Below are 26,708 nucleotides of genomic sequence, written 5' to 3'. Positions count from 1 at the left end.
ATTTGAGGGAGAGGGATCCTCAGAGGATCCTGGGAAAAGGATCTTCTCCTTCAGAGAGGGGGGAACTCCTCCCAAAGAAAAATGGGTCCCTAGGGATGCAAATCCAGACTGGGGAGATGTGGAGACTGAGCTACCGCCGCCCACCATCTCATCCCAGAACCAACAGCAAGAAAATCCCCTGGTTCAAACCCATACTGGGGACTGCCTCCAAAAAGGGGGGGGCGGCCCAGAACTGGAACCAGGGGAACCCACAATGGCTCTGATCTCCAGTTGCCAAATTTTTCTTTCAGATTCCCAAGACTCTCCACAGAATTCTGCCCAAATCTCTTCGCTATCGATGTCCAAAACCAGAAAGTTAGCCCACCAGTTGTCCAAAAATGTGCATTATCTGTGCCCCCTTGAGGAGAAGGAGGGAAGATATTATGCCCCGGTACAAGTACAGGGGCAGGGTACAATCTCGGCACTGGTGGACACGGGATCTCAAGCTACCCTTCTGTCCAGAAGGGCCTTTGACGAACTGAATGCAGGAAGGGGAGAGAATTACCAAATTCCTCTCACCTCTCTTCCTGGACAACTACAGAACTTTGACGGGAAGGAAATTCCCGTCGAGGGGACGGCAGATTTGGACATTAAAATTGGGGGACATAAGTTGAAACACCCGGTCATAGTTGTGACCCCAGAGGGCACCCCTTGTTTACTAGGGAATGACCTCCTGAGAAGGTTGTCACCCCTAATAGATTGCGTAAACAAGGTCCTCTGGACCCAGACTAGCCGACCGATAAAATTAAAACAGAGTGTCAACCATGTTAGTTTAAACGGCACCTGCCACATGGTTGAACAAAAATCTGACCAAGTAGAATTTCACTTCCAGAACAACCAAATTCCAGACGTGACAGTCATAGCAGTAGGACAACAGACTGGTGATGGGGGGTCCTCTCTATTTCTGAAAATCAACCTTCCTTCCAGTCTAAAGTGGTATTCCACGCTGGAAGGAAACACTTTGAAATTCTATACCAATCCACAATCTGAAACTCCCACTCCTATAGTCCAGAAAGATGTGAAATCAGCTCAAAGCCTGGCTGATATTCAGCAAATTGGAGAGCAGTTGTTCATCCCTGTTCAGTTAAATGATGGGAAGGACTCTGTTCTCGCTCGAGTGTGTGTGAACAACGGTAAGAGCTTCATCAGCGAAGCCATGTTTCGCCAACTCCCAAAAGATCCAGCCATTCCCACCTTCAAACTGATAGACAAATGGGAAATGGACCTGGAAGCACCTAATTCCAAACATCTCCTGCCAAGCAGGTGTATGCTCAAAATCTCCATTGGCAACAAGAGCATAGTCCACAATTGTTGGGTCGTGCGAGACGTCCCTGCCGCCTTTTACTTAGGCAGTGACATTCTCAATCGCTTTGCCATTAGTTTGGACCTAATAAACTTCAAAGCTTGGTCCCGATTAGCGGATAATCCCATGGGCTTTGATGATCCAGAAAAAGCATTTAGGTCAGCTCAATTGCTACCTTATGCAGTTGAAATTCAGGTTAAAGAGGAAGTCACCATCCCAGAAAGGACCCGACAATTCTCCCTGGAAGTGAAAGTTAAAAGGGGACAAGAGTTGAAAAACCCTGATGCTTACATACATCTAAATGCTTCTCTCCAACAGCAAGGGTTGGGGGTAAACCCAACTCCATTAGTCAACATAGAACATGACACCATTCCAATAGAGGTGGATAACAGCGACTTAAAGAGTGTTACTCTAGCCGCAGGCACCATTATTGGAATGGCGGTTGATGACCGACATTTTTCCATGGATTTAGGTAACGAACTGTTAGGACCAATCCCCAAGGACTGTTTTGACAGTGACAGTGATGACAATACAACACCAGACAGGATTTTTACCCGGCATGGGGGGAACTTCCTGGTGTACACTTACTGCCCCTATGGTAAGGAAGATGTGACTTGTGACTTCAGGAGGGATGAGGTGATTTTCCAGGTACATGAGGGCTGCCTTTCCCACCTGAAGCCTCCGGTCCAAATCAGCACTCTGACCAGGGACTTCTCCACCCAGTTGGAGGAAGCCGCTGAGATAGCCAAACCAGAAGTCTTTCCAGGCTTCAGGCAGATGGTGGAAGAGAGAGTCAACCTAGCTGATGCCTGTGTGACTCTGGAACAAAGGCAAAAGTTGAAACAAGTTTTCTTGGATTTCCAAGATCTCTTTGCGGTAGACTCATATGACTGTGGTCGCACCGACATCCACACCACAACAATCCCCACGGACCCTGGCATGACTCCAGTGTTTGTGAAGCAATATCGCTTGCCTCTCGCATCAATGGAGTCCCTTACGGAAATAATTAAGAACCTTGAGTCCCGGGGAATAATCCGTCCAGTCCACAGCACCTTCAATAATCCGGTGCTGGGAATATTGAAGCCAAACGGCCAGTGGAGACTCTGCGCCGACCTTAGGGAGCTCAACAAACGGGTCCATACTTCCCGATGGCCTCTGCCCTACATTGACCAAGGGCTAGCCCAGATCCAGGGGTCACAGGTATTCACTGCAATAGACCTGACCAATGGATACTGGACTGTGCCTGTCAGTAGGGAGGACCAATACAAACTGGCTTTTACCTTTGGGGGCCAGCAATACACATGGACCCGGACTCCCTTCGGATACCTCAACTCCGGCAATGAATTCAACATTTTTCTACACAAGACCATGCCCGACTTGGGTGCAAGGGGTAACCTGGCTTATGTAGATGATGTCCTCATCAAAAGCTCAACTGTTGAGGAACACATAGCGGAGATCCGTTATGTTCTGACACAGTTGAGGGCCGCCGGAGCAAAACTTTCCTTTCAGAAAGCACAGTGGTGTAAAACCCTTGTTAACTTCTTGGGGCATGAGATTACTCCTCAGGGTCTTTGTCCCCAGGAAAAGAAAGTGGAAGCACTTCAGAAACTGAAAGACCCCACAACGCTGCGGGAACTAAGGAGCCTCCTTGGACTGACTAATTACAGCAGAAAGTTCATTGAGGGCTACGCAGAGATCACCAGACCCCTGATTCATCTCCTGAAGGGGGGGGGTCAAGTGGGAATGGGGTCCAGAACAAGCCGAGGCAGTAAAACAACTAAAAAGAAGCCTCTCACAAGCGCCTTGCCTAGCTTACCCTGTCAGAAACAAGGAGTTCTTCCTGGAGACGGGGTTCTCTAATACGTGCTTGACGGCAGTATTATATCAAAAGCATGACAAGGTCAATAAAGTAATCTCCTATGCGAGCAAAACTTTATCCTCTGTGGAGGAAAAATTCAACGATTGTGAGAAGGCACTCCTGGCAACGGTGTGGGCATTGAAGAATTACCGCCCGTTTATCCAGGGGGAACACATCATAGTGGAGACTCCACACCAGCCTCTGCAATATCTCCAAAGTGACAGAATCCGGGCCGGAAATGTGAGTAACTCCCGAATTACTTCCTGGATTCTGTCAATGCAAGGCTTTCCTGTGGAGGTCAGATATGGCCAAAACAAGAAGAGTCCCCTCGCGCAAGGTCTGGCTGACTTGCATGATTGTGCCAGAGAAAACTGTCTCGAGGACGAAAGTCTAAAAATAAAGGACAACATGGATGCATACCTTAATTCCCCCCACAAAGCCTTTGAAGAGGACAAGTGTGAGGGAATGCCCACTGTCTATGTGGATGGATGCTCTTACCATGTTGACAACAACGGGGAGAAAGAACTGGTGGCCGGCGTAGGGAATGCATGGGTGAATGAGTCCCCAGAACCCTCCGCTGGATACAAAATTGGTCCCCGAAGTAGTCAGGTGGCAGAATTGATGGCTGTGCATCAGGCCATCCTCACTGCTGTCCAACATCAACTCCACGAACTGGTCATAATCACAGATTCGGATTATGTACGGAACGGGTTCGTGGAGCACCTGGTTAATTGGAAAACCAGAGGCATGTTATGTGCTAACAACAAACCCTTGAAACATGGGAAGTTGATCCAAAACATTGATGATCTGGTCACCTCGAACGAGATGACCATCTATTGGAAGAAGATCAAGGGTCATTCCAAAGTAGAGGGACCAGACAAAACTGGAAATGACTTAGCTGATCAGTTGGCCAAGACCGGGGCCATCCAAGGGGATCTAATTGAGATTGAGTCCCTGTTGGGGGAAATCCAGGTCACTGCCATCACTAGGTCCCAGACAAATGCTCACAACGACCTTTCAATTGCACAATGGAGTAAGGAGACCCCTGATGCTGATTTGATTACCGCTCAGAAGGGGGATCCAATTATTGGTAAATTTTACCAGCACCTTGAGGACCCTGAGAACTTTCCCCTGACGGATACCAATTACATTGGGAAAGAGGACCTAAGAGTGTTGATGAAATGTCCAAAAATGTTCCGAATCCAAGACGGTTTGCTGGTAAGGAAATCCAAAGCTGGCCACGATCAGTGGGTGGTTCCTACCTCATTCCGAAGCCTGATGTTAAGTCACGCCCATGATGCGGCCACCGCCGGTCATAGGGGGTTTCACACAACATTGGAAATCTTAAGAAAGGTTGCATACTGGCCACACATGGGCCAGGACCTCAACCAATATTTGAAGGGTTGTCTTGTGTGTGCACAATTTCAGCCGACATCCCTCACACACCGGGCGCCTTTACAAAAGAGGGGAATGACACTGCCATGGTCAGATTTACAAATCGACTTTGTAGGCCCTGTGATTCGCTCGGCTAGGGGGAATAAGTACATGTTGACTGTGACATGCTTGTTTACCAAGTGGGTGGAATGTCTCCCAGCCCCAAATTGCAAGGCAGAAACTGCAGCTGCCTTGATGATTAACCACATCTTTTCCCGTTTTGGTCTACCTCAAAGGATTGAGTCAGACAGAGGTAGCCACTTCACCAGTGAAGTAATGACAAAGATGTGGGAGATACTGGGGGTCAAGAGAAAGCTGCATATTGCTTATAGACCAGCTTCTTCTGGGGCAGTAGAGAGATATAACCGGACAATTGTGAGCATATTAAAGAAGTTTGTGGCAGATTCTGGGCCAAGTTGGGATATCCGATTACCTCTGGTCCTAATGGCCATCAGATCTACCCCTTCATCTGCAACCAAAATGTCACCATTTGAGTTGATGACTGGACGCAAGATGGTGCTTCCTCAGCATTTGCTCTACAGGACCCAAGAGCAGACATTGATAAATGCCTCCACTACTCATGAGTATGTAGAGAATTTAAGGAAACACCTCCAACATGCTTTTGCTTATGCTCAGCGGAATCTAGAAAGATCGGCTGATAGCATGAAGACCCATTATGACCTGAAAACTTCCAGGAAGGAATATCAGGTGGGAGACCGGGTCTATCTATACAACTTCCAAAGGAACCAGGCCAAGCAGCGCAAATTTTTGCCTACATGGAAGGGACCCTTTGAGATCGTCGATAAGATCTCCCCTGTGGCCTACAAGATCCGCATCCCCAAAGGCGGTTCGGCAGAGGGGGAAGACAAGTGGGTACACATAAACCAGTTGAAATGTTGCCATCCCAGGCACACTCTGCAACAACTGGAGGAATCCTCTGGAATCCTAGCGGGTACTGTCTCAGACTAATTCAGTTCCAACCATAAAACATACCACATCTAGTCTCTAAAATATTGTGATTTGCATGAAACTGTCTCTTAGTTGTACTGTTTTTTTTTCAAAATAAGAATGTAATGTTTTGTTATGATGAAATGCATATGCTGCCCCACTATCTCAACAGTGGTGGAAAAACGTCTATGAGTAGGTATTGCCGCTTTTGCTTTATCATCCTAGGAGAGATGAAACCATGGAGAATGACCAAGGAGGGCGATCCGGAGACCGCGAGCAGAGACGCAACGGGCCCGGGGTACCGCCCAATATTCCCATCAGGACCGGCGAGGAGAACCGATCGATCAGTACCGGATGGAGGAAAAGATGCTGAACTGTGCCATCTATTGGAAGAAGTTGAGGAAACATCCCAGGTCTTGCGAGTCCCATTCGTGAAATAGAATGGCCATCGCAAGAGGGGGGCTTGTGGGATGTATTTACCCATGCCTCCGAGCCCTACCTCAAAACTGTGCAGTACTGACATGGAAAACCTCATGATGGCCAGAGCTTCCCAGAAAATGCACAGGGAAATGCATGAAGAATAGGCTGCCACTCATTTTTGCCGATGTTATGGGCACAGAAGGACACTGCCTAAAACCACCATTGGACTACCCACACAGTAGTCTGAAACCATTGGGAATGGAAATGCTGATTGCCAAATGCAACCTAGAATTGTGGGGAATTCATTTCTTAAATCCCAAAAATGGGTGCAGTACCAGTACTCACCACTATCCAAAAGCCGGCGTTTTAAAACCACTCTGTTTCCCTGAAGGCAAGTCAAAATGCCTATTTTCAAACATTGCAATATGTGCAAAATATTTACTGAACACCAGCAGACATTTGGCAGAATGGAGTTTTGTGTGCCTACAAAATCTGGGAAATGAAGATCATAAGACAAGGTTTATAACAAGACTGGCTGAGCTGTGGATTGCAGCAGTTTAAGTTGCACTGGATTTAAAGACACTAAAATCGAAAATGTTTAGATTAAATGAGTGACCTATGTTTGGTATCACATGCCTTTGTAACTGTTGAAATGTCATAGTTTTGCACTTAGACTCAGCATCCTAGCTGCATGTGTAAAATTGAAAGTTAAGTTAAAAAGCAACAAAAAACCTGCCAGTTAGCTGAAGGTCTGGCTTAAGGAACTTGATTTTGCTTGGCAGCTACCCCCATCAGGAGTGAAACTTGAGTCACCACTGTGTTCCCAGGCCAACCTTCCTTTTGCTGCCCACACTAAGGATATGCCATCTATCTGATAATTGAATTACCTGTGCTCTGCAGGAGAGTGAACAAAGCCCTCTTCACTCAGGCAAAGGTTTTATTACGCAGTCGTAAAATGTAGCTTCCTCTTGGCAGGAGCTGGGAGGGGCACTGCCTGTGAGAGCAAGCTGGCTTGGCAGAACTGGATTAACCAGTATTTCTACCTTGTGCTGAGAGAAAACCACACCCCTTTGTAGCCAGAATATTGTTTAGAAAAAGATTAATAACTCATGGTGCGGACATGTGAAAATTTTATAAATGATACCATAATTCTTGTGATTTTTCTGCCCACAGTTTAAGAGGTTTTTAGAACCGGTGGTATGTACGGGGGGGTGTCAGCGGAAAAGTGGATATTACTCTAAATGTGTGCATGTTAAAAATCTGAAACTTCATCAGTTAATGTCCCTACTCCCTGCGCACATGTATGTAAAGTTGGGTCCATGTCAGAAATTGAAAAATCAGTTAAAAAGTCCATTATGTGCCATCTCTGAATGCAAGCTCCTAGAAAGAGCAGATTTGGACAGAGACATGGCTAAATTCAGCCACACCATGTATATGTAATTTCAAGCAACTGTGTAACTGTGAAATATGTCTTTTATTATCAAATATAGAATGTGTGCAATCTGACAAGGGAGTGCCCTCTTGGCAAGCCATAAAATGACATCACTCTGACTCACAGTTCATTCCCCAATCAAGGGGAGGAATGAAAGCTGGACCAATGACAAGTGAGAGGGGCAAGTCTAGTGATGCAACACACACACCCACTCTCAAAAACACATAAAAGCAGAGAGTCAGGACAGATAGGGACCTTCAATTCCATCTGCAGCGGGACACTCTGCCGGAAAAATCCATATTTACCTCCATCAACCTCCAGAAAGCCAAACTAGAGACTTCAATCTATCCAGAACTAAGAGACCAGACCAGAGAGAAAGCAGTGCTGTACCCAGAGAGACCCAGACCAGCAGAGAGAGCTGACCCAGATCACTGTGAAGTGCAGAGGCCAGACCAGACCAGACCAGAGTCCAGTTTAAAACCCTGACCAGATCCGTGACGAGGCCCATTTAATTCAAGAATATAGTGTGAGTACATAGTAAAACTGTGTAGAACCCATCTCTTAGTTAAAATAATATAATTCAATCCATTTTTAACCTAAGTAGAACTGCAGCTTAGCAATTGTGTTATCCTGCCATCATTTTTAAAGCTGAAAAAGTGTGCGTTTAAAATTTGCAAAAAACCAAAAACGACCTCTAGTAAATCGGTCATATCTCCGCAACCGTTTGGGCTAGAGACTTGCAGTAACTTTCCTCTGATAGCTTAGAATCGTGGCTTTCCTACGAACCTAGAACCGCATTCCTACCCCCTAAAATTTTACCGCAATCGCGGAACACGCATCCGCGAATTTTACCGCGATTTGCAATTTCTTCACGTGTAAAAAGACAACAGTTTTGCTTTTCCATTTGCCAGAAATTCGTTTAACCTGTTAACTATCCCTGCATCATTGCTAGTGTGAGCCTGGACTAATATTATCTAGATACCACTCACCCTGAACCTCTGAAAGGGAATTAAAAGCAAATTTAGCATATTTCTCATCCATTGCTAGCACATATCAAAGCATTTGGGCTTGTGTTTTCAAAACTCCTATCTGTTTTCTGTTGTCTAAGCTTGCTGGGTTGAACTGAATTACATTGATTGCATTTCTGAGAACTGTGTGTTTCCTCCCATTTCCTTGCATTGCATAAAGAGGGGGGGGGAGTGAATAGCCAGAGAAAAGTGATTACATTGTTTGGTTGAAATCATATTGAGTATTTTCTGTACTGCATTCATTGAATATTGCATCCACCTGAGCTTACATACATAAATCCTCTACCACATTATACTTTTGTTCCTATTTACCAGTGTGCTACCTTATCCATTTCATGTCAACTCATTAGTGATTATAAGAAGTGTGCTAGTGCCAGATTCTCCGTTGTTGATCTTTATCATATCAGATTAAGTGTGCTATTCAATTATTAATTTATTATAAAGCGTGATATATATATCTATTTTAAATTATCAAATAAACCTTTTAAACTTGCAAAACAGAACTACTTCTTGGCTCAGTGGGGTCAGGGGGATTCCAAGAGAGGGGTGTTATACAGGGGTAGTCATCCAGAACGCATGAACTGGACCTAAAGATACATCAATAAGGGTTTTCATTCAGTATTCTAGACTAGGCGTTAACTTAGCTGTAGTGCTGAATTGAATCCTCTTACAGAAAACAGCAACAAAGGAATAGCAGGATCCCCAAAATAACCAGAATAACAGAAAGCACCTTCCAACCCCAAGATCGTAAAGAATCCCAGAACCAAGTGCTGAGGTTCCAGTCTCCTACAGGGATGTGTACTTTAGAACTAAGAGTATGCAAGTTCTGTATTGCTTTAAAAATTGTTGGCGAGGAGTCTGGAACGAAAACACAGCAAGCGGACCCCACTAATTTACATACTCCACCTCGTTCTGCCAGAATGACATCTAATGCCATCCGATTTTGGAGTGCTACCAATCTTATTGCTTTTTGCTCTAAATTCATATTGTAGAGTATGTCCGTGGTCCGGTTGATCGTTCTCTCCAGTACCCTTGCTAATCCCCTAATATTCTCTGAGTTTGTTATTTGTCCCCAAAAGGGCACAACTGATTTTGCTATGTCTCCCAATACTTGCCCAGGGGTATCGCTGTTCTCGTCTCGCCGTGGGCGAGCCTTAGAAACCTCCAATGTACTAACTACAAATACCCCGGGTAACAATATTCCTAAATAACAGGTTCCCTGCCAATCCTTGGGCAACCAGGGAAATGCTAAACTACCACAAACAAAATAAACAGGCCCCCCTACATACAGAGGCCTGTTTTCCCCAGTCAAATTTACAATGTTTTGATAACCTTCAAAATCTCCCATTGGCCTAGTGCCATTTCTTTGCACACAGAAGGGAACCGAGTCAGAACTATGATTTATAGAATAAGAAGGAGGTACAGCGTCCTTATTGCCTATCGGAGCCATTTTAAAGGAAATCAGGGTTTGAAAAGGAAGAGATAGTTTGTCAGACGGTCTAATAGAAGCGACGTTAGGTTTACTTCTATTTGCGAAAAGCGAGCATCCCAGGGGAGTCAATTCACGTTTCTCGAAATCATTCAAATTAGTTCCATCAAAGTTCCCTGAGATGCTATCATTCCATCGGCCAAAGAATAGTGCTCTAAGAGAGGCATAGCAAGCAGTCGTTAAAGGTAGAGGATTTATATACCACCCCAGTCCCTTGTTCCCATGTTGCGGTAAATGAGTGCAAATCCAACAATTACTCTTATTAAAAATGGCATGAGTAGCATTCATTACTATCATCAGAGTGTTATTATGATACTTTTGTCTATGTTGGGAGTCTCTAGGGGACAGAGTGTGAAGGTGTACAGAGGGAGTCAAAACAGTTGGTACAATCTTGGTCGGTAATAAAGGTTTCAGAGGATAGATTTCTTCGAAATACCAAAGTCCTACAGCAGCAGTTGCAAAAATAACAATTACCATTATCAACACACAGCAGTACGTTCGGGGCCCAGGCACATTGTTCATTGTTCGATTTGGTCACCCCCTTATTTACAAGTCCAATGCGGGGAGCAGCAGCGGAGGTGGCAGGCATCATAGTTCCTCAATCGACAACCCCAATGTTCGTTGCTGGCGACGCTATGGTCGCGCGATTTCTTAGTCCTTCCCAACCCTTGCCAGCAGAATCCCCTTTTGTTCAACAAAACTTCTCATAACAAGAGAATTTCCCAATCACTTCCTTTTTTCCAGATGCACGAAAAAAAACTCGTCCCGTAGTTCTATTTTCTTCGTCGAAGTTTGTACCTGGTGGTACCCAAAACTGTCTGGTCCGGAAGTAAAGTGTCGTCACTTCCTGAGGGAAGCGACGTGTCAGAGGCGACGGAAGTCGCAGAGCTCGAAACAGTGTTTTCCGGAAGTGATTTTTCAAGAGAGTGCGGAGACGAAATGGACTGTCCCCCAAGCTCTTCAGGCTCAGAGAACTTCTCCGACGCACTCACAGCGCTGTTTTCTACTCCAAGATCAGAGACTGTAGCGTCAGCGAGGGGTTCTGCTTCTTCTGTAACGTGTGGCGTTGTGTGAGGAAGTTTCTTGACGTGCGTCGCGTGGATCCAGTTCTTCTTTCCAGCCACCCGCACTGCTGTCCTGGTGACCAATAACACCTGGTGGGGTCCCCGCCAGCGAGGCGCGAGACAGGAAGACCTCTCGTAGGCCTTCACTAGGACCCACCTTCCAGGCTGTATATCGTGTCCTGGGCCCGTGAACCGTACAGGTAAAGCTGAGTGTACCTGGTGATAATTGAAATACAGGTTTTTAGTTAACTGGTTACAGTAATCTACAAGCAATACATTTTCCACCTCTCTCAGAGCTTTAGGTTTTGGGAGACCCCAAATGTTAGCAGGTCTCCCCATCACTACCTCAAATGGAGAAAGCCCAGTCTTAGTCTGAGGTGTGGTACGCATAGCTAATAACACGATAGGTAAGGCATCTGGCGATTTTAGTTTGGTATTGTAAGAGGATTCAATTCAGCACTACAGCTAAGTTAACGCCTAGTCTAGAATACTGAATGAAAACCCTTATTGATATATCCTTAGGTCCAGTTCATGCGTTCTGGATGACTACCCCTATATAACACCCCTCTCTTGGAATCCCCCTGACCCCACTGAGCCAAGAAGTAGTTCTGTTTTGCAAGTTAAAAGGGTTTATTTGATGATTTAAACAATAGATATATATATGACACTTTATAATAAATTAATAATTGAATAGCACACTTAATCTGATATGATAAAGATTAACAACAGAGAATCTGGCACTAGCACACTTCTTTATAATTACTAAGGAGTTGAGATGAAATGGATAAGGTAGCACAGTGGTAAATAAGAACAAAAGAAGAAAGTGGTACAAAATGCTTTATAGAGTTCAAATGGATGCAAGGTTGAATGAATGAAATGCAGTATAGAAATACTCAATATGATTTCAACAAAACAATGTAATCCCTTTTCTCTGGCAATTCCCTCCCCCCTTGATGCAAGGCAAGGAAATGGAAGGAAGCACACAGTTCTCAGAAATGCAATCAAATGTGATTCAGTTCACCCCAGCAAGCTTACACCACAGAAAACAGATAGGAGTTTTGAAAACACAGGCCCAAATGCTTTTATATGTGCTAGCAATGGATGAGAAATATGCTGGAAATGCTCTTAATTCCCTTTTAGAGGTTCAGGATGAGTGGTATCTAGTTAATATTAGTCCAGGCTCACACTAGCAATGATGCAGGGATAGTTAGCAGGTTAAACGAATTTCTGGCAAATGAAATCAGGCAGCAGCAGTTTTTTTACATGTGAAGAAATTGCAAATCGCGGCAAAATTCGCGGATGCGCCGAGCGCTATTACAAAGGAACCGCAAGGACTATCTCTACCGTTTTGGGGTCCTAGGAAAGCCTGGGATCTCAGCTTACAAATGAAAGTTATTGCAAGTCTCTAGCCCAAACGGTTGCGGAGATATGAGCAATTTAGTAAAGGTCGTTTTTGGTTTTGCCAATTTTAAACGCACACTTTGACAAGTGACAAATTTTACTAGAATTGACAGGTGACAGCTAGGAGGCAGTTCTACTTAGGTTAAATAGATTGAATTAGATGAATTTAAACTAAGAGATTGGTTTGGTACAGTTTGGCGGTACTCACAAGAGATTTTAAACAGGAAAGCGACTTGGTCACGGACTTCAGTCTGGTCAGGTCTCTCTGGGTACAGCACTGCTTTCTCTCTGGTCTGGTCTCTGCTAGGCACAGCACTGCTTTCTCTCTGGTCTGGTCTCTGCTAGGCACAGCACTGCTTTCTCTCTGGTCTGGTCTCTGCTAGGCACAGCACTGCTTTCTCTCTGGTCTGGTCTCTGCTCTGGATAGATTGAAGTCTCTAGTTTGGCTTTCTGGAGTTTGATGGAGGTAAGTATGGATTTTTCCGGCAGGGCTTCCAGCGGCAGATGAAATTGAATGTCTCTATGTGTCCTGACTCTCTGCTTTTATCTGTTTCTTGAGAATGGGTGTGTGTGTTGCATCACTAGACTTGCCCCTCTCATTCGTCATTGGTCAGGCTTCCATTCCTCCGCTTGATTGGCAAACTGAACTGTGAGTCAGATTGATGTCATTTTATGATCTCTTGAAACAACCTCCCTTATCATCTGTGCACCCAAATATATATATGATCAAAATCCATACTTCAGAGTTACACAGTTGTTTGAAATTACATATACATGGTGTGGCTGAATTTAGCCATGTCTATGTCCAAATCTGCTCATTCTCGGAGCTTGCATTCAAAGAGTGTACATAATTGACTTTTTAACTGCTTTTTCAATTTCCGACATGGACCCAACTTTACATACATGTGTGCAGGGGGTAGGGACATTAACTGATGAAGTTTCAGATTTTTAACATGCACACATTTAGAGTAATATCCACTTTTCCGCTAAAACCCCCCTGAACATACCACCGGTTCCTACCACGTCTTAAACTGTGGGCAGAAAAATCACAAGAATTATGGTATCATTTATAAAATTTTCACATGTCCGCACTATGAATTATCCCCCTTTTTATAAAACCATATCCTTGCTGCAGGGGTGTGTCTTTTCAGGTCACATGGTACAGAAACCAGTCTTTCCAGTTTCTGCCAAGCCAGCTTGCTTCTCACAGGCAGTGCCCCTCCCAGCTTCTCCAGGAGGAAGCCACTTTTTACGACGTCTGTAATAAAAACCTTTGCCTGAGTGGAGAGGGCTTTGTTCACTCTCTGGCAGAGCACAGGAAATTCAATTATCAGATAGATGGCATATCCTTAGTGTGGGCAGCAAAAGGAACATTGGCCTGGGAACATAGTTGTGACTCAAGTTTCACTCCTGATGGGATCCGTTGCTAGGCAAAATCAAGTTCCTTAAGCCAGACCTTCAGCTAACTTTTTGTTGCTTTTAAAATAACTTGTAATTTTACACATGCAGCTAGAATGCTGATTCTAAGTGCAAAACTATGACATTTCAACAGTTACAAAGGCATGTGACACCAAACATAGGTCACTCATTTAATCTAAACATTTTCGATTTTAGTGTCTTTAAATCCAGTGCAACTTAAACTGCTGCAATCCACAGCTCAGCCAGTCTTGTTATAAACCTTGTCTTATGATCTTCATTTCCCAGATTCTGTAGGCACACAAAACTCCATTCTGCCAATGTCTGCTGGTGTTCAGTAAATATTTTGCACATGTTGCAAGGTTTCAAATAGGCATTTTGGCTTGCCTTCAGAAACACACAGAGTGGTTTTAAAACGCCGGCTTTTGGATAGTGGTGAGTACTGGTACTGCACCCATTTTTGGGATTTAAGAAATGAATTCCCCACACTTCTAGGTTGCATTTGGCAATCAGCATTGCCATTCCCAATGGTTTCAGACTACTGTGCGGGTAGTCCAATGGTGGTTTTAAAGCGCTTTGAAGCTAACCGGCGCTACTGTTTTTCCTTTGGCAACCCATTTCCCTCATGGCAACCCGGCCTTTCATTCTCGCACTGGTGGGTGGCAAGTGAGGCAACCATTTTAATGTGCGCGCAAACTGCGCAGCTTTCCTGGATTTCGGCGCACATGTGGGTTTTCCGCCATCTTGAATTTCCTAAGCCCACAGCACCAAATGTTGTAGCAGGGTAGCTTAAACGTGGGTCAGGACACCCTACAAGCCCCCCCACGTGACTGCACTTTGAGTTTGGGTCGATGGGGAGTCGCGTGCACAAGGGTTTTGACCCATGCACCGGTCTGTCCGCATAATCTTCTTCCTCTTCGGTAGATGGCACAGTTCAGCATCTTCTTCTCCATCCGGTCAGATCGATCAGTTCTCCTCGCCGGTCCTGATGGGAAGATTGGGCGGTACCCCGGGCCCGTTGTGTCTTTGCTCCCGGTCTCCGGATCGTCCTTCTTGGTCATCCTTCATGGTGTCATCTCTCCTAGGATGATAAAGGAAGAGCGGCAATATCTACTCATAGACGATTTTTTTTTCCACCACTGTTGAGATAGTGGGGCAGCATATGCATTTCATCGTAACGAAATATTACATTCTTATTTTGAAAAAAAAAACAGCATCACTAGAGACAGTTTCATGTAAATCACAATATTTTAGAGACTAGATGTGGTAGGTTTTATGATTGGAACTGAATTAGTCTGATACAGTACCCGCTAGGATTCCAGAGGATTCCTCCAGTTGTTGCAGAGTGTGCCTGGGATGGCAACATTTCAACTGGTTTATGTGGACCCACTTGTCTTCCCCCTCTGCCGAACCACCTTTGGGGATGCGGATCTTGTAGGCCACAGGGGAGATCTTATCGACGATCTCAAAGGGTCCCTTCCATGTAGGCAAAAATTTGCGCTGCTTGGCCTGGTTCCTTTGGAAGTTGTATAGATAGACCCGGTCCCCCACCTGATATTCCTTCCTGGAAGTTTTCAGGTCATAGTGGGTCTTCATGCTATCAGCTGATCTTTCTAGATTCCGCTGAGCATAAGCAAAAGCATGTTGGAGGTGTTTCCTTAAATTCTCCACATACTCATGAGTAGTGGAGGCATTTATTAGTGTCTGCTCTTGGGTCCTGTAGAGCAAATGCTGAGGAAGCACCATCTTGCGCCCAGTCATCAACTCAAATGGTGACATTTTGGTTGCAGATGAAGGGGTAGATCTGATAGCCATTAGGACCAGAGGTAATCGGATATCCCAACTTGGCCCAGAATCTGCCACAAACTTCTTTAATATGCTCACAATTGTCCGGTTATATCTCTCTACTGCCCCAGAAGAAGCTGGTCTATAAGCAATATGCAGCTTTCTCTTGACCCCCAGTATCTCCCACATCTTTGTCATTACTTCACTGGTGAAGTGGCTACCTCTGTCTGACTCAATCCTTTGAGGTAGACCAAAACGGGAAAAGATGTGGTTAATCATCAAGGCAGCTGCAGTTTCTGCCTTGCAGTTTGGGGCTGGGAGACATTCCACCCACTTGGTAAACAAGCATGTCACAGTCAACATGTACTTATTCCCCCTAGCCGAGCGAATCACAGGGCCTACAAAGTCGATTTGTAAATCTGACCATGGCAGGGTCATCCCCCTCTTTTGTAAAGGTGCCCGGTGTGTGAGGGATGTCGGCTGAAATTGTGCACACACAAGACAACCCTTCAAATATTGGTTGAGGTCCTGGCCCATGTGTGGCCAGTATGCAACCTCTCTTAAGATTTCCAATGTTGTGTGAAACCCCCTGTGACCGGCAGTGGCCGCATCATGGGCGTGACTTAACATCAGGCTTCGGAATGAGGTAGGAACCACCCACTGATCGTGGCCAGCTTTGGATTTCCTTACCAACAAACCGTCTTGGATCCGGAACATTTTTGGACATTTCATCAACACTCTTAGGTCCTCTTTCCCAATGTAATCGGTATCCGTCAGGGGAAAGTTCTCAGGGTCCTCAAGGTGCTGGTAAAATTTACCAACAATTGGATCCCCCTTCTGAGCAGTAATCAAATCAGCATCAGGGGTCTCCTTACTCCATTGTGCAATTGGAAGGTCGTTGTGAGCATTTGTCTGGGACCTAGTGATTGCAGTGACCTGGATTTCCCCCAACAGGGACTCAATCTCAATTAGATCCCCTTGGATGGCCCCGGTTTTGGCCAGCTGATCAGCTAAGTCATTTCCAGTTTTGTCTGGTCCCCCTACTTTGGAATGACCCTTGATCTTTTTCCAGTAGATGGTCATCCCATTCGATGTGACCAGATCATCAATGTTTTGGATCAACTTCCCATGTTTCAAGGGTTTGTTGTTAGCACATAACATGCCTCTGGTTTTCCAATTAACCAGGTGCTCCACGAACCCGTTCCGTACATAATCCGAATCTGTGATTATGACCAGTTCGTGGAGTTGATGCTGGACAGCAGTGAGGATGGCCTGATGCACAGCCATCAATTCTGCCACCTGACTACTTCGGGGACCAATTTTGTATCCAGCGGAGGGTTCTGGGGACTCATTCACCCATGCATTCCCTACGCCGGCCACCAGTTCTTTCTCCCCGTTGTTGTCGACATGGTAAGAGCATCCATCCACATACACAGTGGGCATTCCCTCACACTTGTCTTCTTCAAAGACTTTGTGGGGGGAATTAAGGTATGCCTCCATGTTGTCCTTTATTTTTAGACTTTCGTCCTCGAGACAGTTTTCTCTGGCACAATCATGCAAGTCAGCCAGACCTTGCGCGAGGGGACTCTTCTTGTTTTGGCCATATCTGACCTCCACAGGAAAGCCTTGCATTGACAGAATCCAGGAAGTAATTCGGGAATTACTCACATTTCCGGCCCGGATTCTGTCACTTTGGAGATATTGCAGAGGCTGGTGTGGAGTCTCCACTATGATGTGTTCCCCCTGGATAAACGGGCGGTAATTCTTCAATGCCCACACCGTTGCCAGGAGTGCCTTCTCACAATCGTTGAATTTTTCCTCCACAGAGGATAAAGTTTTGCTCGCATAGGAGATTACTTTATTGACCTTGTCATGCTTTTGATATAATACTGCCGTCAAGCACGTATTAGAGAACCCCGTCTCCAGGAAGAACTCCTTGTTTCTGACAGGGTAAGCTAGGCAAGGCGCTTGTGAGAGGCTTCTTTTGAGTTGTTTTACTGCCTCGGCTTGTTCTGGACCCCATTCCCACTTGACCCCCCCCTTCAGGAGATGAATCAGGGGTCTGGTGATCTCTGCGTAGCCCTCAATGAACTTTCTGCTGTAATTAGTCAGTCCAAGGAGGCTCCTTAGTTCCCGCAGAGTTGTGGGGTCTTTCAGTTTCTGAAGTGCTTCCACTTTCTTTTCCTGGGGACAGAGACCCTGAGGAGTAATCTCATGCCCCAAGAAATTAACACGGGTTCTACACCACTGTGCTTTCTGAAAGGAAAGTTTTGCTCCGGCGGCCCTCAACTGTGTCAGAACATAACGGATCTCTGCTATGTGTTCCTCCACAGATGAACTTTTGATGAGGACATCATCTACATAAGCCAGGTTACCCCTCGTACCCAGGTCGGGCATGGCCTTATGTAGGAAAATATTGAACTCATTACCGGAGTTAAGGTATCCGAAGGGAGTCCGGGTCCATGTGTACTGCTGGCCCCCAAAGGTAAAAGCCAGCTTGTATTGGTCCTCCCTACTGACAGGCACAGTCCAGTATCCATTGGTCAGGTCTATTGCAGTGAATACCTGTGACCCCTGAATCTGGGCCAGCCCTTGGTCAATGTAGGGAAGAGGCCATCGGGAAGTGTGGACCCGTTTGTTGAGCTCCCTGAGGTCAGCGCAGAGTCTCCACTGGCCGTTTGGCTTCAATATTCCCAGCACCGGATTATTGAAGGTGCTGTGGACTGGACGGATTATTCCCCGGGACTCAAGGTTCTTAATTATTTCAGTAAGGGACTCCATTGATGCGAGAGGCAAGCGATATTGCTTCACAAACACTGGAGTCATGCCAGGGTCCGTGGGGATTGTTGTGGTGTGGATGTCGGTGCGACCACAGTCATATGAGTCTACCGCAAAGAGATCTTGGAAATCCAAGAAAACTTGTTTCAACTTTTGCTTTTGTTCCAGAGTCACACAGGCATCAGCTAGGTTGACTCTCTCTTCCACCATCTGCCTGAAGCCTGGAAAGACTTCTGGTTTGGCTATCTCCGCGGCCTCCTCCAGCTGGGTGGAGAAGTCCCTGGTCAGAGTGCTGATTTGGACCGGAGGCTTCAGGTGGGAAAGGCAGCCCTCATGGACCTGGAAAATCACCTCATCCCTCCTGAAGTCACAGGTCACATCTTCCTTACCATAGGGGCAGGAAGTGTACACCAGGAAGTTCCCCCCATGCCGGGTAAAAATCCTGTCTGGTGTTGCGTTGTCATCACTGTCACTGTCAAAACAGTCCTTGGGGATGGGTCCTAACAGTTCATTTACAAGATCAATGGAGAAATGTCGGTCATCAACCGCCATTCCAATAATGGTGCCTGCGGCTAGAGTAATACTCTTTAAGTCGCTGTTATCCACCTCTATTGGAATGGTGTCATGTTCTATGTTGACTAATGGTGTTGGGTTTACCCCCAACCCTTGCTGTTGGAGAGAAGCGTTTAGATGTATGTAAGCATCAGGGTTTTTCAACTCTTGTCCTCTTTTAACTTTCACTTCCAGGGAGAATTGTCGGGTCCTTTCTGGGATGGTGACTTCCTCTTTAGTCTGAATTTCAACTGCATAAGGTAGCAATTGAGCTGACCTAAATGCTTTTTCTGGATCATCAAAGCCCATGGGATTATCCGCTAATCGGGACCAAGCTTTGAAGTTTATTAGGTCCAAACTAATGGCAAAGCGATTGAGAATGTCACTGCCTAAGTAAAAGGCGGCAGGGACGTCTCGCACGACCCAACAATTGTGGACTATGCTCTTGTTGCCAATGGAGATTTTGAGCATACACCTGCTTGGCAGGAGATGTTTGGAATTAGGTGCTTCCAGGTCCATTTCCCACTTGTCTATCAGTTTGAAGGTGGGAATGGCTGGATCTTTTGGGAGTTGGCGGAACATGGCTTCGCTGATGAAGCTCTTACCGTTGTTCACACACACTCGAGCGAGAACAGAGTCCTTCCCATCATTTAACTGAACAGGGATGAACAACTGCTCTCCAATTTGCTGAATATCAGCCAGGCTTTGAGCTGATTTCACATCTTTCTGGACTATAGGAGTGGGGGTTTCTGATTGTGGATTAGTATAGAATTTCAGAGTGTTTCCTTCCAGCGTGGAATACCACTTTAGACTGGAAGGAAGGTTGATTTTCAGAAATAGAGAGGACCCCCCATCACCAGTCTGTTGTCCTACTGCTATTACCGTCACGTCTGGAATTTGGTTGTTCTGGAAGTGAAATTCTACTTGGTCAGATTTTTGTTCAACCATGTGGCATGTGCCGTTTAAACTAACATGGTTGACACTCTGTTTTAATTTTATGGGTCGGCTAGTCTGAGTCCAGAGGACCTTGTTTACGCAATCTATTAGGGGTGACAACCTTCTCAGGAGGTCATTCCCTAGTAAACAAGGGGTGCCCTCTGGGGTCACAACTATGACCGGGTGTTTCAACTTATGTCGCCCGATCTTAATGTCCAAGTCTGCCGTCCCCTCGACGGGAATTTCCTTCCCGTCAAAGTTCTGCAGTTGTCCAGGAAGAGAGGTGAGAGGAATTTGGTAATTCTCTCCCCTTCCTGCATTCAGTTCGTCAAAGGCCCTTCTGGACAGAAGGGTAGCTTGAGATCCAGTGTCCACTAGTGCTGAGATTGTACCCTGCCCCTGTACTTGTACCGGGGCATAATATCTTCCCTCCTTCTCCTCAAGGGGGCACAGATAATGTACATTTTTGGACAACTGGTGGGCTAATTTTCTGGTTTTGGACATCGCTAGCGAGGAGATTTGGGCAGAATTCTGTGGAGAGTCTTGGGAATCTGAAAGAAAAAATTTGCAACTGGAGATCAGAGCCATTGTGGGTTCCCCTGGCTCCGTTTCTGGGCCGCCCCCCCCTTTTTGGAGGCAGTCGCCAGGATGGGTTTGAACCAGGGGATTTTCTTGCTGTTGGTTCTGGGATGAGATGGTGGGCGGCGGTAGCTCAGTCTCCACATCTCCCCAGTCTGGATTTGCATCCCTAGGGACCCATTTTTCTTTGGGAGGAGTTCCCCCCTCTCTGAAGGAGAAGATCCTTTTCCCAGGATCCTCTGAGGATCCCTCTCCCTCAAATTGGAAGATCTGTACCTCCTCCTCAAACTGAGTATGTTTGGGTCTTTTGTTTCTCCTACCCCCCCTCTGCTCCTTAGGAGGCAGACTTTCAGGGGCAAGAGATTTTGTTTCCGGTTCCTGGGTTTCCAGGGGCTGTTTACAAGTGAGGAAGGAAGCTTCCTCCCAGGCTTTACACCCCCCTTCCCTTTGTGCCTCCTCCCTGGGAACCGGTGATTTATCGGGGTGCTGCCCCCGTCATTGTTCTGGAGCACCAGGTCCAGAGTTGGGTGCGTTCTGCGCCGGCATGCTGATCTGAGGGTTCTGCTGTGCCCTCAGTATATGACCCATATCCCGCGCCATGTTTTGAACCTGGCGCTCTAACTGGGAAACCCGCTCAGGCTGATACGGGGCCCTGTTTTCTCCCCTGGGCTGATCCCGGGAAGGGTAGCTGTCCCTCCTCTGGTAGTACCCCTGGTTGGGAAGATTTTGGTACCCCTCCACCCTTGGCCTCCCCTCTCCCGGATTCAGTGGTCTGGGCTCAGGGAATTGAGGAAAGAAGGATGGATGATTTTGGGGTTGGAAGTCGGGTGGATATCTGGGGAAAAAGTTCTGCCCAGGGTTTGGTAAATTTCTGCCCTCCTGTGGGAAGTTTGGAGGGAAGTTCCCTGGGTTAGGTGCTTGGCTGGATCCCCCCCCTTGGGCTGGAGGAGTCCATACATAACCCAGGATGGGTCTGTTACCTTTGTAGCGAGGACTTACATAGTCAGGAGAGCGAGGGACCCCATTTGTGGGGCTGCCTCCCTGGCTCCCTGTCTGCGACTGGCCCGAGGACCTTCTGGGCCTAGCATTATTAGGTGCAGGTAGGTTTTTAGGCCCCCCCATCTCCAAATCCAAAACGGGGGTGACCTTTACCTCTGCCACCTTGGCAGCAGCAGGGGTGCTGTTGGCTTTGGGGTTTTTCTGGGCATTGCTTTTATTTTCTATGGGCTTCTGCACCTCATAGATGCGGGTAGCCTGTTCAATGACCCAGTCTAAAGATCTTTTCTCGTGAAAATCCCTCACGAGCTGGGTCATGATATATTTGGGCAAGGCATGGAAAAACGTGTTTATAAATTCACGGCTATCCGTGCGCACCCTTCTTGTGGTCTGTGCAAAAGCCCGCTTTAACTCCTGCACAAATTCTTGTGGGGCCTGATCCTCCCCACATTGCAAATTGTAGGCTGCCTTGCGAGCCTCTTGAGGATTTCTGTGAACAGAAAAATGTTTCAGGATGGCCGCCTTATAGGTGGACCATCTTAAATGATTTTGGTCCTCCAGCCCCGCAAAGAAACTGGAGTATTCCGGGGAGAAGGTCCACTTTACATATTGAATGCAGCTTTGGCTGTCCTTCAAATGGAAAGTCTCCATCATTTGTTCAAACAACTCTAAGTGCTCCCAAACAGAATACTTAGCGTTCTTATGGTAAGGCGTGATGACGCTCCTGATCGCCTTAATCTGCTTTAAGGGGTCCTTGAGCAAGGCCCTTTTTGCCTTATTGGCCTTTTTGGTTCGGGTAACCCTTGTCCATTCTTCGTCGGACTCAGAGGCACTGCTCCCAGAGGTTCCCGTCTGTTCTTCCAGGTTTTCCCGGATTCTGCGAGCCTGGGAATGGCTGGCAGAATGTGGGGACCTGGTCTCCTGTGTCCTGCGCAGTTCAGAGGAGTCTTCAGATTCCTCCTTGCTGTCAGGATTTGATGGGTACCCCCTCCACTGACCTAACTGGGCAGAGGTTTTCAGGATGCCCTTAATGGGCCTACTCTCCTGGGGTTCCCCACTGAACTGTATTGTACTTGGGTGCCCATACCCGGATGCCCACCCCTCCATTCCTGGATGGTACTGGCCTATGAGCCCCATGCTTCTGGCTGGATAGTAATCTGCCATCCCTGTGGCCCTGTGCTCATGTGCGCCAGGGGACATGGGGGTGGCAGAGTCCAGGGACTGAGAGGTATGAGGGCCTCTGGTACTAGGGCTCCTGAGGTTATGCTCCGGAGTTTCCATTTCCCAGCGAACCTCATCTCTATCCGCCCCTGCTCCCTGTTGCAATGCAAGAGCCTGCATTTGTGCCTTCAGTTCCTCAGTTAAGGCCTTACTCGACTCTATCAGTCTCTCCTGCATCGCTACCTGCTGTTGGAGCCTATCATTGTGTTGACAGAGGGCCTCATTTTCCCTCTGTGCTTCCTGGTTGGTCCTGGAGAACTGGGCCAGTCTTTGCTGCAGGAGGGTTACCTCCTGAGCTGTGTCCCTATTGGCCTGCTCCTTTCTTGCTAGAGCATCCTCCACCCTCCTGGTGTGCTCTAGCAAGTTCTGGTTTTCTTTTTGGAGGTCACCCAGTCCCTGGTGGGCCAGGTGATTTTCTTCCATTTTCCTTTTTAAATGGCAGACTTCCTGGCCTAAGGCGTCTCTTTCCTGACTAAGAGCCTGCATTTGTGCCGCCAGGTCGTCCCTTTGCCTTTGGAAGGCACCAGCTTTCTGGCGCTCCTGATCAAACTCTGCCTGGGTATCCAGGTCTTTCAGGATCAGTTTATTGCTCTCCTCTTTCTCTCTGTCTAGTTGGATTTGCAGGGTGGCTACCTGCTCTGTGCATGCCCTGTTGAAATTGATCTGTTGCTCCAGCTTTTTCTGGCTCTGCAGTAAGGAGTCCAAACTGTCTTGGTGCTCCTTCTGCAGGGCCAGAAATCTAGTATCCTGTTCTGACTTTTCCTTTTGCAGCACATCCATATCCTCCTTTATTTTAGTAATGTACAGTCTGCTGTCATTTTCTGACTCCTGGCTCCTCTGTAGCCTCTGCTCAGAAGAGTCCAGATCAGATTGGACCTTCTGTAATGCCATCTGTTGCCTATTTGCCAGATTTTGGCTTTCAGCACATCTATCCTGCATGTCTCCCATATATAGGTACAGGTATGCTGCTATCCTGGTGATCTTATTGTGTTCCTCTTTGGCTTTAGGAGCCATATATAGTTCACTCAGGGCCACATGTAAGGGACCCTGATCTCTATATATATCTGACCCTGTTTCAGTGACCTGTTGTGTGATGGCCTGCAACCACACATCCTGGCCCTGTTCGGTCCATTCACCTCTCACAAATAGCTTATGCAAGAGGTGCTCTCTGGCTATTTTCATGTCTACTAAGGTCGTCATTCTAGAGATTGGTCTCTGTCCTGACTTACAGAAGTTAGTATTTTATTTTTGCAGAACAGAACTTTTCTTGGAGTGTCCCTTTTGAGGAATGCTTCACAGCGTAATGCAGCGTGGTGATCCGACCGGGTGTATGTATCCCGTCAGTTAGCACACTGTATTAAGCTGCACAACTGGTAAATCTAACCCAACGTCTCGGCTCGAGCCCCCAATTTGTAAGAGGATTCAATTCAGCACTACAGCTAAGTTAACGCCTAGTCTAGAATACTGAATGAAAACCCTTATTGATATATCCTTAGGTCCAGTTCATGCGTTCTGGATGACTACCCCTATATAACACCCCTCTCTTGGAATCCCCCTGACCCCACTGAGCCAAGAAGTAGTTCTGTTTTGCAAGTTAAAAGGGTTTATTTGATGATTTAAACAATAGATATATATATGACACTTTATAATAAATTAATAATTGAATAGCACACTTAATCTGATATGATAAAGATTAACAACAGAGAATCTGGCACTAGCACACTTCTTTATAATTACTAAGGAGTTGAGATGAAATGGATAAGGTAGCACAGTGGTAAATAGGAACAAAAGAAGAAAGTGGTACAAAATGCTTTATAGAGTTCAAATGGATGCAAGGTTGAATGAATGAAATGCAGTATAGAAATACTCAATATGATTTCAACAAAACAATGTAATCACTTTTCTCTGGCAATTCCCTCCCCCCCTTGATGCAAGGCAAGGAAATGGAAGGAAGCACACAGTTCTCAGAAATGCAATCAAATGTGATTCAGTTCACCCCAGCAAGCTTACACCACAGAAAACAGATAGGAGTTTTGAAAACACAGGCCCAAATGCTTTTATATGTGCTAGCAATGGATGAGAAATATGCTGGAAATGCTCTTAATTCCCTTTTAGAGGTTCAGGATGAGTGGTATCTAGTTAATATTAGTCCAGGCTCACACTAGCAATGATGCAGGGATAGTTAGCAGGTTAAACGAATTTCTGGCAAATGAAATCAGGCAGCAGCAGTTTTTTTACATGTGAAGAAATTGCAAATCGCGGCAAAATTCGCGGATGCGCCGAGCGCTATTACAAAGGAACCGCAAGGACTATCTCTACCGTTTTGGGGTCCTAGGAAAGCCTGGGATCTCAGCTTCCAAATGAAAGTTATTGCAAGTCTCTAGCCCAAACGGTTGCGGAGATATGAGCAATTTAGTAAAGGTCGTTTTTGGTTTTGCCAATTTTAAACGCACACTTTGACAAGTGACAAATTTTACTAGAATTGACAGGTGACAGCTAGGAGGCAGTTCTACTTAGGTTAAATAGATTGAATTAGATGAATTTAAACTAAGAGATTGGTTTGGTACAGTTTGGCGGTACTCACAAGAGATTTTAAACAGGAAAGCGACTTGGTCACGGACTTCAGTCTGGTCAGGTCTCTCTGGGTACAGCACTGCTTTCTCTCTGGTCTGGTCTCTGCTAGGCACAGCACTGCTTTCTCTCTGGTCTGGTCTCTGCTAGGCACAGCACTGCTTTCTCTCTGGTCTGGTCTCTGCTCTGGATAGATTGAAGTCTCTAGTTTGGCTTTCTGGAGTTTGATGGAGGTAAGTATGGATTTTTCCGGTAGGGCTTCCAGCGGCAGATGAAATTGAATGTCTCTATGTGTCCTGACTCTCTGCTTTTATCTGTTTCTTGAGAATGGGTGTGTGTGTTGCATCACTAGACTTGCCCCTCTCATTCGTCATTGGTCAGGCTTCCATTCCTCCGCTTGATTGGCAAACTGAACTGTGAGTCAGATTGATGTCATTTTATGATCTCTTGAAACAACCTCCCTTATCATCTGTGCACCCAAATATATATATGATCAAAATCCATACTTCAGAGTTACACAGTTGTTTGAAATTACATATACATGGTGTGGCTGAATTTAGCCATGTCTATGTCCAAATCTGCTCATTCTCGGAGCTTGCATTCAAAGAGTGTACATAATTGACTTTTTAACTGCTTTTTCAATTTCCGACATGGACCCAACTTTACATACATGTGTGCAGGGGGTAGGGACATTAACTGATGAAGTTTCAGATTTTTAACATGCACACATTTAGAGTAATATCCACTTTTCCGCTAAAACCCCCCTGAACATACCACCGGTTCCTACCACGTCTTAAACTGTGGGCAGAAAAATCACAAGAATTATGGTATCATTTATAAAATTTTCACATGTCCGCACTATGAATTATCCCCCTTTTTATAAAACCATATCCTTGCTGCAGGGGTGTGTCTTTTCAGGTCACATGGTACAGAAACCAGTCTTTCCAGTTTCTGCCAAGCCAGCTTGCTTCTCACAGGCAGTGCCCCTCCCAGCTTCTCCAGGAGGAAGCCACTTTTTACGACGTCTGTAATAAAAACCTTTGCCTGAGTGGAGAGGGCTTTGTTCACTCTCTGGCAGAGCACAGGAAATTCAATTATCAGATAGATGGCATATCCTTAGTGTGGGCAGCAAAAGGAACATTGGCCTGGGAACATAGTTGTGACTCAAGTTTCACTCCTGATGGGATCCGTTGCTAGGCAAAATCAAGTTCCTTAAGCCAGACCTTCAGCTAACTTTTTGTTGCTTTTAAAATAACTTGTAATTTTACACATGCAGCTAGAATGATGATTCTAAGTGCAAAACTATGACATTTCAACAGTTACAAAGGCATGTGACACCAAACATAGGTCACTCATTTAATCTAAACATTTTCGATTTTAGTGTCTTTAAATCCAGTGCAACTTAAACTGCTGCAATCCACAGCTCAGCCAGTCTTGTTATAAACCTTGTCTTATGAT

Source organism: Ambystoma mexicanum, chromosome 5p (assembly GCF_040938575.1).
Source record: "Ambystoma mexicanum isolate Mex_15411 chromosome 5p, UKY_AmexF1_1, whole genome shotgun sequence".
NCBI lineage: Eukaryota > Metazoa > Chordata > Amphibia > Caudata > Ambystomatidae > Ambystoma > Ambystoma mexicanum.
The sequence above is the reverse complement of the archived record's forward strand: the minus strand, read 5'-3'. Positions refer to the sequence as shown.